Raw genomic sequence first — 13,641 nt, 5'->3', positions numbered from 1 at the left:
GCAGACAAGGCGATCGGGAGGACAGAAGTGCTCTCCTCAGTTAGGCCCAGCTTGGAACTCTGTATCTGCAAAGGGCCGCACTTTATTTCCCGTTGCCCTGGCTTCATTTGAATATTTCTGACTTTTCCTCTGATCTCCACCTCCTTTTACTTGCAACAAAAGACTGGCTCCCCACATAGGCAACCAGGGAGGACCGTCTATTTTATAGGTAGTGCCTTGTGCTAGACCCTGGGGATACAAAGACAAAACCAAAACAGACCTGAGCCCTAACCTCACATAGCTTACCATCCTCTGTGGGGATGGGATGAAAAAGAAATCCCAATTATAGACAACTAAGTACAAAATAGATGCAAAATTTCCAAGTCATTTCAAGAGGGAGAGAGAGAGTGCTAATTACTCCGAAACAGGGATAAAAGAAAACAACCCCAGATCAGGAGACCTGACTCAAATCTGGTCTCAGACACTTAATAATTAACTAGCTATGTGACCTTAACTCCATTGCCTTTCGAAAGAAAGAAAGAAAGAAAGAAAGAGAAAAGAAAAAGAAGGAAAGAGAAAAAGAAAGAAAGAAAGAAAGAAAGAAAGAAAGAAAGAAAGAAAAGAAAAGAAAGAAAATAGCCCTTGCCCTCAGGGAGTTTTTTTACATAACAGAGATATATAACACAAGATTTAACTGGGAGAATCAGGGAAGATCTCACGGCAGAGACAGCACCTGAGTAGAGGACCTCAAAAGAAGGAAAGAGCTTCAGTGGAACAATAGTAGTGAGATGGAAAAGAATTTACAGCTCAGAAATACTCTTTTGCATAGAGTCTAGTTTGACTGGAGTGGTAGTGTACATCAAGGGGGAGTAATTTGAGTGGGCTGGAGTTGCACATCAGTGATTGAGTTTATATTTTATTTTGTAGCCATAAAAGGTTTTTGAATAGAGGAATGATATGAGAGCAGAACATTAGGAAGATGATTCAAATAGCATGTAGATTATTATTTTTAGCAGTTTTTAATTATTCATTCCTAAATTACATGCAAAGAAAGTTTTCAGCATTCATCAATTGCATTTTTGTACTATCCTTCCTTCCCTCATCCCCATGGCAGAGAACAATCTGGTAAAGTTGTACATGTGCTTGTACAATCATTTTTAATATATTTCCATATTAGTCATGTTGTGAAAGAGGAATTATAATTAAGGGGGAAAACCATGAGAGAGAAAAAATATAAAAGAAATTTTAAAAAGTAAACATAGTATAGTAGATACGAATTAGAGTGTATGAAATTGGAGGCTAGGACCCAATTAGAGAGCTGTTACCATATATCAAGTGAGAGACTTTGAAGCAGGGTCTGTACTTGGGTGGTTTAAGTGAGAGAAGAGTTCAGGGGAGCCAGTTATTAAATTTTCAGAATGAAATATATATATATAACCTCAGAAATTGGCAAATGCTACAAATTAGGGCTTGCTTTATTGACAGTCAAGATTTAAGAATTAAACTTAAATATATGTCTTACATATATATATATAAAAATTTTTTCAGAATAAGTTAAACATTACCTGAGAATCAGGAATGTGCAGTATCATATAAACCAAGGAATAATGATGATGGTGATAGCTCACATTGGTATAGCATTTAAATGTTAACAAAGCACTTTACCTTTCAACAGTCTTATGAAAGAAATAATAGAAGTATTATCTCCATTTTTACAAATAACTTCAGGGCTGGTGCCCTGGTATCACTTAACTTGGTAGTTATTTTTATGGACATGATAATTGAAACCCAGGAAACTGGTGAGATCCACAAGGGAGAAAGTACAAAGACAGAAGGGGAGAGGACCCAAATAGGAGCCTTTGGTGGACACTCAAGATTTATAGATTGGAGATCAATGATGAGGCAGCAAAGGAAGCTGAAGAGAAGCTATTAAGGAGAAGAACCAAGAGAGAACAACATCATGGAAACCAATGGAAGAGAAAATATGCAATGTGAGAAGGTAATCAAGAGTATTCAAAGCTACAGAGGACTCAATGGATCAGATTCAATTAAATAATGACTAAGCACTTAATATGTGCCATGCCTTATTTGAAATACTAAAGATTGAACATGCATACAAGCACAGACTCTGCCTTCAAGAAACTTTAATATCTAATGGTGATAATATGACATCTGCAAATATATACAATTAAAAAGTAGAAAGGGCAAAGGAGAGATCCAAACAAAGAACTCTAAGAAAATTGGATGAGAGAGAGACCCTTCAACCAGGAGGATCAGGAAAACTGACCTGAAGCATTTGAGGGTTGAAATGGGCCTTGGAAGGAGAGAAGGATTTCAACAGACAGAGAGATATGCAAAGAGCTTGTTCCAGCTATGGGGGAAAGGTCTTTAGGAAAGCACCGGGATAGGATGTTGAGGGAAGAGTGAATAGTTCTCTCTAGTTAGAACATGGAGTTGAGTAGAGTGAAATGTCTGTAAAGGTTGGCTGGAACCAAATGGTAGAGGGCTTTGAATGCCAGGATAAGGACTCTATTTTGAATTCTAAAACTAATGCAATTGCTAGAAATCTCTCCATTTTGCATCTGTCAGATCCCCTGAAACTTTCTTTTTTTTTTAGGTTTTTTCCAAGGCAAACCGGGTTAAGTGACTTGCCCAAGGCCACACAGCTAGGTAATGATTAAGTGTCTGAGACTGGATTTGAACCCAGGTACTCCTGACTCCAGGGCCGGTGCTTTATCCACTATGCCACCTAGCCGCCCCAGATCCCCTGAAACTTTCACTTGCTGTCCCTGGTCCTACTTTCTGGGACCAAGCAGCATAAAACTCAACCTGCTCTTCTACAGGACAGTACTATAAATACTTGAAAAGAGATCACAACCTGTCTTCCCCTTTCTCTCTTTCCTGTCTCCAACCCCAACTTCAAGTATTCATTTACCCTAAGGAACACCTCCAGTTTTTTCAATTAATTCTATATTATAATAATAATAAAGTAAAAATAACAGCTAGTCTTTATATAGCACTCTAATGTTTGCAGAGTACTTTTATAAATAATTTGATTCTCACAACAATCCTGTAAAGTTGGTATGGTTAGTCCCAGTTTACTAAAGTGGAGAGGTTGAGATTTACCTACAGTCAGTAGGGCCTGAGGCAGGATTTGAAATCAGGTCTTCCTAAGTCCAAGTCCAGATCTCTAACCACTATGACAACTAGCTTCTGCATCCTCATCAGCCCAGGTGACTTTCTCTGAATTCTTTGGCTTGATGTTGTCCTTTCTAAAAGGGAAGAAGGCTATAGGGGCAGCTAGGTGGTACAGAGGATAGAGCCCTGGCCCTGGAATCAGGAGGACCTGAGCTCAAATCTGACCTCAGACAATTACTAATTGTGTGACCCTGGACAAGTAACTTAACCCTAATTGCCCTAAAAAAAAGTGACCCTACAACCAAACCCTATAACAGTACTTCAGATGGGTGACCAGGGCCATGGCTAGAACTAGACTCAATGATGAAATGGTGCCAGGAGCCAATGAGGGCCATAGGACCTCACAACTAATTCCCAACCCGAGCCCCAACTAAAGCCATTAACTTCATCACAAACATTCCCTTAGTCACAAGAGGGACTGCCTGTTTGCATTTTCATTAAGCTGAGAAGATTAAAATTTATCCTGTATAATTTTCTTATTGATACTATTTATAAGTAATTGATTTTGTCCTATAACTACTGAAGTTATAACCATTTATCTCTGAACTTGGTTCAGAGATTTAACTGACCTGTAATGAACTGAAAAAACTAGATATTGGCTTGATATTTTTGTATTTAATTCTGTAATTTCTATTCTGTATTTTTATATATGTTATTCCACACTGTAACTGATGCTATTTTGTAACCATATTCTTTATTTCATATAACAAGTCTAATTCTTCTTTTTTGTCTCTAATAATATTAACTCAGAAGTTCAAAAGCTCAATTTTCCTCTTTGAGGCTGAATGTGTATAATCTATAGCTATCCCATAAACACTGCTAATTAAAGAGAATTTATCATGGGAAATGTTATCTCAAATGCACCTGAAAAAAATGCCTGCCAAGAGAAGTTTGTTGCTTCATGTAGGTTCAGTCTCTGAGAAGCTGAATGATATCTATGTGCCATCCCAGGAAACATATTAAGTTGACCTTGTCCCATTCTATGCCCCCAGGTCATTTTATCTTATGCCCAGGTGGCTCCAAGACTGGTACTCCTGTCCCACATCTCTGACCTCAAGATGCAGCTGGATGCCATAAATTCATGAAAGCATTCCTTAGAGATAGTGATTCCCCACATGTGCATGTGCCCTCTCCTTAATATAACCAATGATAATTTCCTAAATCTGGGATGTTACGAATCCTATAAAACCAATGATATGATTTTTTTGGCTCTTTTTTGTTTTATGCTTTTAAAAGTGTAATACAAGGGCAAACCGAGTTAAGTGACTTGCCCAAGGCCACACAGCTAGGTGGCACAGTGGATAGAGCACTGGCCCTGGAGTCAGGAGTACCTGAGTTCAAATCCAGCCTCAGACACTTAATAATTACCTGTGTGGCCTTGGGCAAGCCACTTAACCCCATTGCCTTGCAAAAACTAAAAAAAAGAAACAAACAAAAAGTGTAATACACTTCCAATTTGTTTGGTTGTTGTTTTTTTTTGGCTACTCGAAGGACCAAGAGATCTGCTTTATTAGTGGGTACTGCCCCCATTCATAAAACATAACTATGCTCAGAGAAAACCTCCCTTGATTTACCCTTTTCTTAAATTTCATTGAAACAAGGCATTCCCCATGTCTAGAAAGTACTTTATATATATATATATATATATATATATATATATATATATATATATATATATATATATATATCTTTCAGATTCTGGGATCCAGTCAGGTACTACATCCTCTATGAGGCCTTCTTTTGACCCTGACCATACTCCTATGCTTCCATAAGAATACTCTTTCTCCCTTTACATCATATAACCCTAGAGTCCCTTGACTTCCCACCTTGTGTGTGTGTGTGTGTGTGTGTGTGTGTGTGCGTGTATACATATAATATAAAGTATATAATATAAACTTTGGAGAATATAAACTCAAGATTCTCTCTCTCTCTCTTGCAAGCACACATGCTCAATGATAATTTCTAAGAAGATGACACAGAAAAGTATATATTCAATTCCAGTCCCTCTCCTGAACTCCAGATTCCCATCACCAGCTGCCCATTGGACATTTCAGACATCTAAAGTAGATCAGAGCTCATTTATCATCCTTACTCCAAAAACTACCTTTCTACTGAACTTCTCTATTTCTGTAGAGGACACCACCATACTATCTGCAGTTCTTCACTCTCCTTAGTTCAATGTTTGCAATCTGTTGCCAAATCTTGCTCTTTCTATCCCCACAACATCTCCTTTTTTGCTACTATAGAGTCATCACCTTAGATCCTCATCATCTTTCATACATCCTATTGCAAGTCAGGCTCTCCCCACTCCACTCTTTCCTTCATACAGTACCAGAGGGCTTTCCCTTAAGCATAGATCTATGTCACTCTTCTTTTCTTTTTTTTTAGGTTTTTTGAAAGGCAAATGGGGTTAAGTGGCTTGCCCAAGGCCCCACAGCTAGGTAATTATTAAGTGTCTGAGCCTGGATTTGAACCCAGGTACTCCTGACTCCAGGGCTGGTGCTTTATCCACTGCACCACCTAGCTGCCCCTAATAAGTATTCACAACAGCCACACATTCAAAGGCTAGTCTTCCTTTTTTTTGGGGGGGGGGGGGTTGCAAGGCAAATGGGATTAAGTGGCTTGCCCAAGGCCACACAGCTAGGTAATTATTAAGTGTCTGAGACCGGATTTGAACCCAGGTACTCCTGACTTCAAGGCTGGTGCTTTATCCACTATGCCACCTAGCCACCCCCTGTCACTCTTCTTTTCAATAAATTCCAGTGATTCCCTATTACATCTTGGATCAAATATAAACTCTCTTGTTAGGCCTTCACAAACTAGCCTCAGTCTATCTTTCTAGCCTCATTACATTTTATTTTACTTCCCACACTCATCAGTCTCTGTGTTCTTCACCCAAATCAACCCATCTCTGGCCATCTCCTGTGCTTAAAATGTATTCCCTTTTCAACTCTACTTTTAGAGAAGTCCTCACTTCAAGCATCATTTCCTCTAGGTGCCTTCCCCACCATACTACCTTGCATTTAACTATGTTCTATTTATTTGTATATTTTTCTGTTTGCATATATATATATATATATATATATGTATGTGTGTGTGTGTGTGTGTGTGTGTGTGTGTGTGTGTGTGTGTGTATGTGTGTGTATATGCATGTATGCATCTCCTCTGATAAGATATATGTTCCTTGAAGACAAGGACTCCCTTGAAGACAAGGATTCTTTCTCCATTACCTAGGACAGAGCTTGGCAGGTTGATTGAATTAGAGCTCTGGGGTGGCCAGGGTACCATGGTAGACATGGGCTATTGGGATCAGGGGAAGCACAGGACATTTGAGAGGACACAGAGCATTAAGGGAACCATATATTGTCAGGGCAACTCAAATCGTTGTGGGGATACTACACTAGAATATGACATTATGGGTAGATCTGGGACATTAGGTACACTTGGGCAAGGAATAGAAGGCATATAGACTTTATGGTAGGGATAACAAGGCATGTAGTGTTAGAGAAGGCATGAAGAGATACCTAGAGTATTGTAGTAGCATCACCTCTCATTTAGACTACCACAGCAGCCTCTTCAGTCTCCCTGGCTCAAATCTCTCCTCTCTTCTTCTGATCATAAACCTCTGTTAGCTCCCTTTTTACCTTATATCAAATACAGACTCCTCTGCTTGGCTTGTAAAACCTTTCTCAATCTGGCTTGGATCTATGTTTCCAAGATTCTCATGCATCAATTCATGTATACACCCCTTCAAACACCTCTGGTTGTTCCTCACACATGACATTTCATAAACATTCTTTGTATCTTTTGTACTGTTTCCCAACTTGTTTCAGATCTGTCTCCAAGAATCCCTAGTTTCCTTTAAAATTCAGCTCAAATACTAGCATTTCCTCATTGGTGCTTCTCTATCTTATTTAGCCACTTAACCCCATTTGCCTTGTATGGGGTAACTAGGTGGCTCAGTAGTTAGAGCTGCCTCATTCAAACATCCAGGAGGCCTTTAACAAGTACTTTTTCATTGACTAAGATGGGGATGGGGTGGAGGTGGGACTGTTAGAAAGAGAAAAAGTATTAAGAGAAAAAACAGTGCTACTGGATCTCACAAAATTGGACATGGAGGAGTGGTGGTGGTGGTGGTATATAGGACATTAGGGGTTTTTCTTCATTTTTGAAGAAATCCATGACATCAGGGAGGTGATGCCATGACAAGTACATGAATTAGATTTGAATGAGGGGGTGCTGCATCACCAGTCTCACTTTCCCCTCCAGAAATATGAATCTGGACAGTAGGAAATGGCATTGGATATTAGGCAATAAGGGTTAAGTGACTTGCCCAAGATCACACAACTAGTAAGTGTTTGAGGTCAGATTTTAATTCAGGTCCTCTTGACTTCAGGGACAGTGCTCTAGTAAATAGGACATTTGGGTGTCAGGGTATGGGAATTTGAATCCAGGTTGAGACACTTGATACTCACTAGCTGTTTGAACTTGGGCAAGTCCCTTAACCCTAACTGCCTCGCATCCAGGGCCATCTCCAGGTATCCTGATTCATATATGGTCATTGGATCCATATGGCTTTAGACGAGAAAGTGAAGCTGGTAACTGAGCATAGCATCCCCTCACTCAAATCCTGTGCTTGTCATGGCATCACTTCCTGGTAGTCATAGTCTGAGAGAAAAGGACAAACATCATCAGTATATAGGACATTATGGTAGATATCAGGAACATCTGGGGAGCAGTGGATAGAGTGCAGGGCCTAGAGTTAGGAAGGCTCATCTTTCTGAAATCAAATATGATCTCAAACACTTACTAGTTGTGTGACCTTGGGCAAGTTACTTAACCCTTTTTGCTTTGGTTTTCTCATCTGTGAAATGAGTTGGAGAAGGAAACAGCAAAAAAGCACAGTATCTTTGAGTTGGACATGACTGAAAATAGCTGAACAATAATAACAAAAATGGTATATATCAGGCATTGGGGGAGGCACAGTCCATTGGTAACAGACAGAGGGCAATGGGATGGTACATGGTGTTAGGATCACAGAATTTTATGGAAGAAGTTGGATATTATCATACAGGAGATCAGGGTGCAATGTGTCACAAGGCAGTAAAAAAAGACAGAATTAGGAGAAGTCACAGTTTGTTAGAGGAGACAAAGGCATTGGGGAGCACAGTAAGAAAACAAATGGTATTAAAGAAGGTACAGGATGTTTATAGAAGTGCAAAACAGAAGGGAGGCATTAGGAATTTTGGCAAGAACATGATGTTACGGGGGCACCAGGTGTGAATCAGAGGGCAATAATTGGGGCTTAGGATCTTTTTGGGGGGACTAGGGCAGTTCACAGGGTGTCTGGGAAGTCACAGAACATTAGGGAAGACAAGGAGTACACACACAAACACCACTGACTTTTTGTGAAATCAAGTTAGGTATACATAGAGAATCATCTGAAGCACAGCCAAATTAGAGAAGGTACGGGATATTAGGGGAGACATTTATAGACAAACAGGGTTTTCTTGGGGTAGCACAAGGCATTTTGAAAAGTAAATGACATCAGGAATATAAGGAGATTTTGAGTGGTAGATTTCAAAGAGATAGATGACATCAGGGAGATCATGAATTGTTAGAGTAGATGAGACTAGAGCACTGGCCCAGAAGTCAGGAGGACCTGAGTTCAAATCTGATCTCTGACACAATGCCTATTCAGCTGTGTGACCTTGGGCAATTCACTTAACTCCATTGCCTTGCAAAAACCAAACCAAACTAAACTAAATAAAAGAATATTAGCAGAGGGGGCGCTAGGTGGCATAGTGGATAAAGCACCAGCCCTGGAGTCAGGAGTACCTGGGTTCAAATCTGGTCTCAGACACTTAATATTTACCTAGCTGTGTGGCCTTGGGCAAGCCACTTAACCCTGTTTGCCTTGCAAAAACCTTAAAAAAAAAGAATATTAGCAGAGGCACTGGGTATGAAGGGGAACAAAGTGTGAGGGATGCAGTTGTCATTAAAGAAAATGTAAGGTATTTGTCAGGACTGAGCATTAGGTGATGTACAAGATGTTATGGAAACAAGGCATTACAGGAGGAATACACAAAGCATGAGAGGAGATAGGAGAAATTATGAGGGACAAAGGACATGTAGCAGAAACAGGTCATTAGAGAAGGTGCAGGGCATTATGGGCAGCTTGGATTACTAGAGGAGCACAAGACATCATGCAAGGTTCAGAGTATTAGTGGGGAAAAAAAACCCCATCATAGACTTAGAACTAAAGTCATCTAGTTTACCCCCTTTATTCTGCAGCTAAAGAAACTAAGATGGGCAGCAGTTAGTGACTTGCCCAATGTAGGAATCAGATGGCAGATTGAATTCACTTCTTTATTTCCAGTGCTCTTTCCTCAGTGCCACCCAAAGAGCACCAGGAAAGGTCTGGAGCAGTAGGAGAGGCATAGGGCACTCATGGAGACACAGGACTTTTGGGGAGACAGTGTAGTAGAAGAAACCATTGGATGTTAGAGAAGACAGAGAGTGTGAGGGGAAGCTAAGGGCTTTCCAGTAGAATGTTAAACTCCTCAAGGGCAGAGGCTCATATTTTTGATCTATGATTCCCAGCATCTAGAACAATTTTTTTGCATACAGTAGGTATTTAACTACTATTTGGGGAGGTCTAAGGAGTTTGGGGAAGCACAAGATAATAGGGAAATAGGAAAAGCAAAAGAATCGAGGACCATAATTCCATTTACTTCTCTAAATATTTTTTAAGGTTTTTTTTACTTCTCTAAATATTTATTAAGCATTTATTATGTACAAAGGATTGTGCTAAATATTGGTGATATAAAGGCAAAATATAAAGGAAATCCCTGCCTTCAGGACACAACATCTGTACAGATAAATAATTTGAACAAAAGAATACTGTCATCTGAAGGAAGGATGGCATTCACAAAAGGTTTTCTAGAGAAAGTGGGAGCTAAGCTGAATTGGATGGAATTCTCAGAAGTAAAGGTGAAGGTGGGGAGGAGTACATTACAGGCAAAAAAAAAGTGTGAAAAGTCTGGAAGTGGAAAAAAATGCTTAATACTGGGGACACAGGTCAATTTAATTGGAATCAGTACATGATGGGGAAAATGCCAAACAAGCCAGAAAAAAATTAAGTAGGAGCTTGATTGGGAGGTAGAGCATTGCCTGAGAAATTCTTATTTAGTTAACATGGGAGGGACATGGCCTCATATATGCCCTAGGAAGATAATTTTGGCATAAGAAAGATGGATTGGGGAGGGGGGAAGGTTGTAAGCTAGAAAGCCAATTATGATAGATCAGGTGATGAAGGTCTGATATGAGGTGGGCCTTTTAAGGGAAAAGATCTGGATGGACATGGGGACACAGGCCGTTGTCACAAATGGTGCAGGGCATTATGATCAGCTTGGATTACTAGAGGAGCACAAGACACCATCCAAGGTTCAGAGTATTAGTGGGAAAAAAACCCCATCATAGATTTGTAACTGAAGTCATCTTGTTTACCCCCTTTATTCTGCAACTAAAGAAAAGATGGGCAGCAGTTAGTGACTAGTGCAATGTAGGATCACATGGCAAATTGTCTCCCCAAAAGTCCTGTGTCTCCATGAGTGCCCTATACCTCTCTTACTGCTCCAGACCTTTCCTGGTGCTCTTCGGGTGGCATTGAGGAAAGAGCACTGGAAGTAAAGAGGTGAATTCAATCTGCTATCTGATTCCTACATGGTGTTCCTGGAGGCATTGGGTAGTGGGGCACAGACTGTGGAAGGGACAGATTACAAGAATTGAGGGTGACATGATAGAGCTGGTACAGACCATCAACAAAGTCACAAAGAAGACTTTATGGAAGTCAAGGATGACTCTGAGGTGGCAAACCACAATCAATAGAAATCAGGAAAATTGTATCAGGTGGGAATGTGCTAAATTTGCCTTGGGGTACCTCTGAGATGTTGGCAAAGCTGGACCAGAGTTCTAAACTAGGCAACAAGTTTGGGCTAGACATATAGATTTGGGAGTTACCTGCAAAGAGATAATAGTACTTGTAAGAGCATGTGAGCTCACCAGAGCAAAGAGTTTAAAGGAACAAAAGATAACATAGGCAGAAAGAACCCACTGCAATGACTTTTGCAGGAATGACTCTTTTTTTTTTTTTTAGGCTTTTTTGCAAGGCAATGGGGTTAAGTGTCTTGCCCAAGGCCACACACTTAGGTTGTCTGAAGCCGAATTTGAACTCAGGTACTCCTGACTCCAGGGCTGGTGCTCTATCCACTGCCCCACCTTAGCCACCCCTATGACTCCCATTTTACAGATAAAATTATGAGGGCATAAAGATGAACTGACTTGTCCAAGGTCATATAGATAATGAGTATCAGAGGCAGGCTTTGAACCCCAGTGAGTCCTGATTCTGGGTCTCACACTCTTCCCACTAAACTGCACATTATGAAAGACAGAAGCTGAGTCGGGTGAGGGGTATGGTGTCAAGGTGTTGTGGGCATCATAGAACATTAGTGGAGGCACAAGGTATTTGAGGAGACAGGGTGTTGGGATGAAACACAGAAATTAGAAGTGACATGGCAAATTAAGGGCATCAAGGAGATACAGCGTATTTTAGGAGGCACAGTGTCCGAGGGAAGTAATAGCATTTTGAAAAGGAAGTCCTAAGGGGAACTTAGATTGTGGGAGGCATTGGAAAGTCTGCCTTGGAAAGCAGAGAGGGTTATGGGGACCAGGAGGCATTCGAGGAAGCAGTTAATAAAAGGTCCAAGTCACATGTTAGGAAAGAACAATGTGTTCTAGGAGGTACAAAGCATTTGTGGAGACATGAGACTCTCAAAGAACATAAGTATTGGTGGAAACACAGGCAGTTGTCACAAATGGTGTTCCTGGAGGCATTGGGTAATGGGGTACAGACTATGGAAGGAACAGATTACAAGAACTGAGGGTGACATGATAGAGCTTGCACAGACCATCAGCAAAGTCACAAAGAAGACTTTATTTAAACACAAAAGGTTAGAGCTAAAAAGAGTTATGGGGTACACAGGTTGTTACAGGCAACATATGCAGAATTCACGACAAAGGGCATAGGCATAAATAAAGCCTGTAGCTCAAACCTAGGACCAAAAGGATTTGGGGTTGGGTCATAAGGTCCAACCCTCTGCTTCAGGAAGACTCAGGGGTATCCACAGCATGGCCTCAAATAACAGCCGGTCTGAGCCAATGAGAGGGAAAGAACTTTTCTAAAAATGGCCAGGCAGGATCCAACAGCTGGGGGTCAGACCTGTCACATGCAGGTCTAGAATTAGAATTGCCCTCTTCTATCCAGTAGGCCTATGGCCTGAGCAGGAGTTAAGATGATATTGGGGATATATGGACCTGTTTCTATAGGAAGCCGTAAGCCCAGCAGAAAGATGGATATTAATAAAATTCTTCACTTCCCCAATACCATTGACAACGTGTGACCTTGGGCAAGCATCTTAACTTCTGTGGGCCTCAGTTTCCTTATCTATAAAATAGCAGATCTGAGACTAGAAGATCCCTTTCAGCTCTATGCAAAGCTTCAGATAGCACATAGCCCTCTCAGGAAGCAGAGAGTAATAGAAAGAGCCCTAATCTTGAGAGTCAAGGACCTAGGTCAGGATACTATTTCTGTAACTTTAGGCAGATTACTTCTGCTCTCTGGAGTTTGCTCATCTGTAGAATGAAGCTAATATTCCCACTCCATCCCTCAGATGGTTGTAGTAAAGAAAGCACTTTGTAATCTACAATAGAAAAAGGAACTCCATTCTCTCACCTGCTACCTTTGGTTATTTTGCATCTCTTTTTAAATGATTCTGACTTGAATTTACCATTTTTGATTTACAATAGGTCTCTAGGCACAAGTTTCTTTATCCCTTTATTTCTTGGATCCTATTTAGTTCTTACACTTTTAAGTTTATGAAGACCCAAGTCTCTCTTCTCAGGAAGCAGAGATCTTCCCGAAAGAGTTCAAAGAGGGTTTAAAGACTAGATCTTGGAGTTGATTGATAAAGAAAAATCCTATCACTAAAGTTATAGGGAGGGAGGTGTAAGTAAAAGGGATAGGAGTTGATGCTGTAATTCATAGGACTTCTCCCTCTGTGAACTGAACTCCTTTCACTAATGCAGGATCATTCCCCAATATTCAGAGGAAAGGAAATCTTCCTATTACTACCACTAAGCCCTCCAAATAGTGATCTTCAGATATCCTTAAAGTAGTGGGTATGCAAGGGACTTAGGTTTTTGGCTTTGTGGAAAAAAAGGTTTGGGGATTTTTTAAGCCATCAGTGTCCACAGTCAAGGCCATGAGAAGACACCCCCCCACCTCCACCACTTGTAGGTATCCCCTGCACCATGGAGGATGGTGTACTTCAGTATTTGGGTAAAGGATGTATCCAGATGGATGGGCTCACTTTGCCTTAATGAGATTTGACACTTACTCCAAAG

This window comes from Macrotis lagotis, chromosome 1, assembly GCF_037893015.1.
Source record: "Macrotis lagotis isolate mMagLag1 chromosome 1, bilby.v1.9.chrom.fasta, whole genome shotgun sequence".
In the NCBI taxonomy this organism is placed as follows: domain Eukaryota; kingdom Metazoa; phylum Chordata; class Mammalia; order Peramelemorphia; family Peramelidae; genus Macrotis; species Macrotis lagotis.
This window is presented reverse-complemented; position numbering follows the sequence as displayed.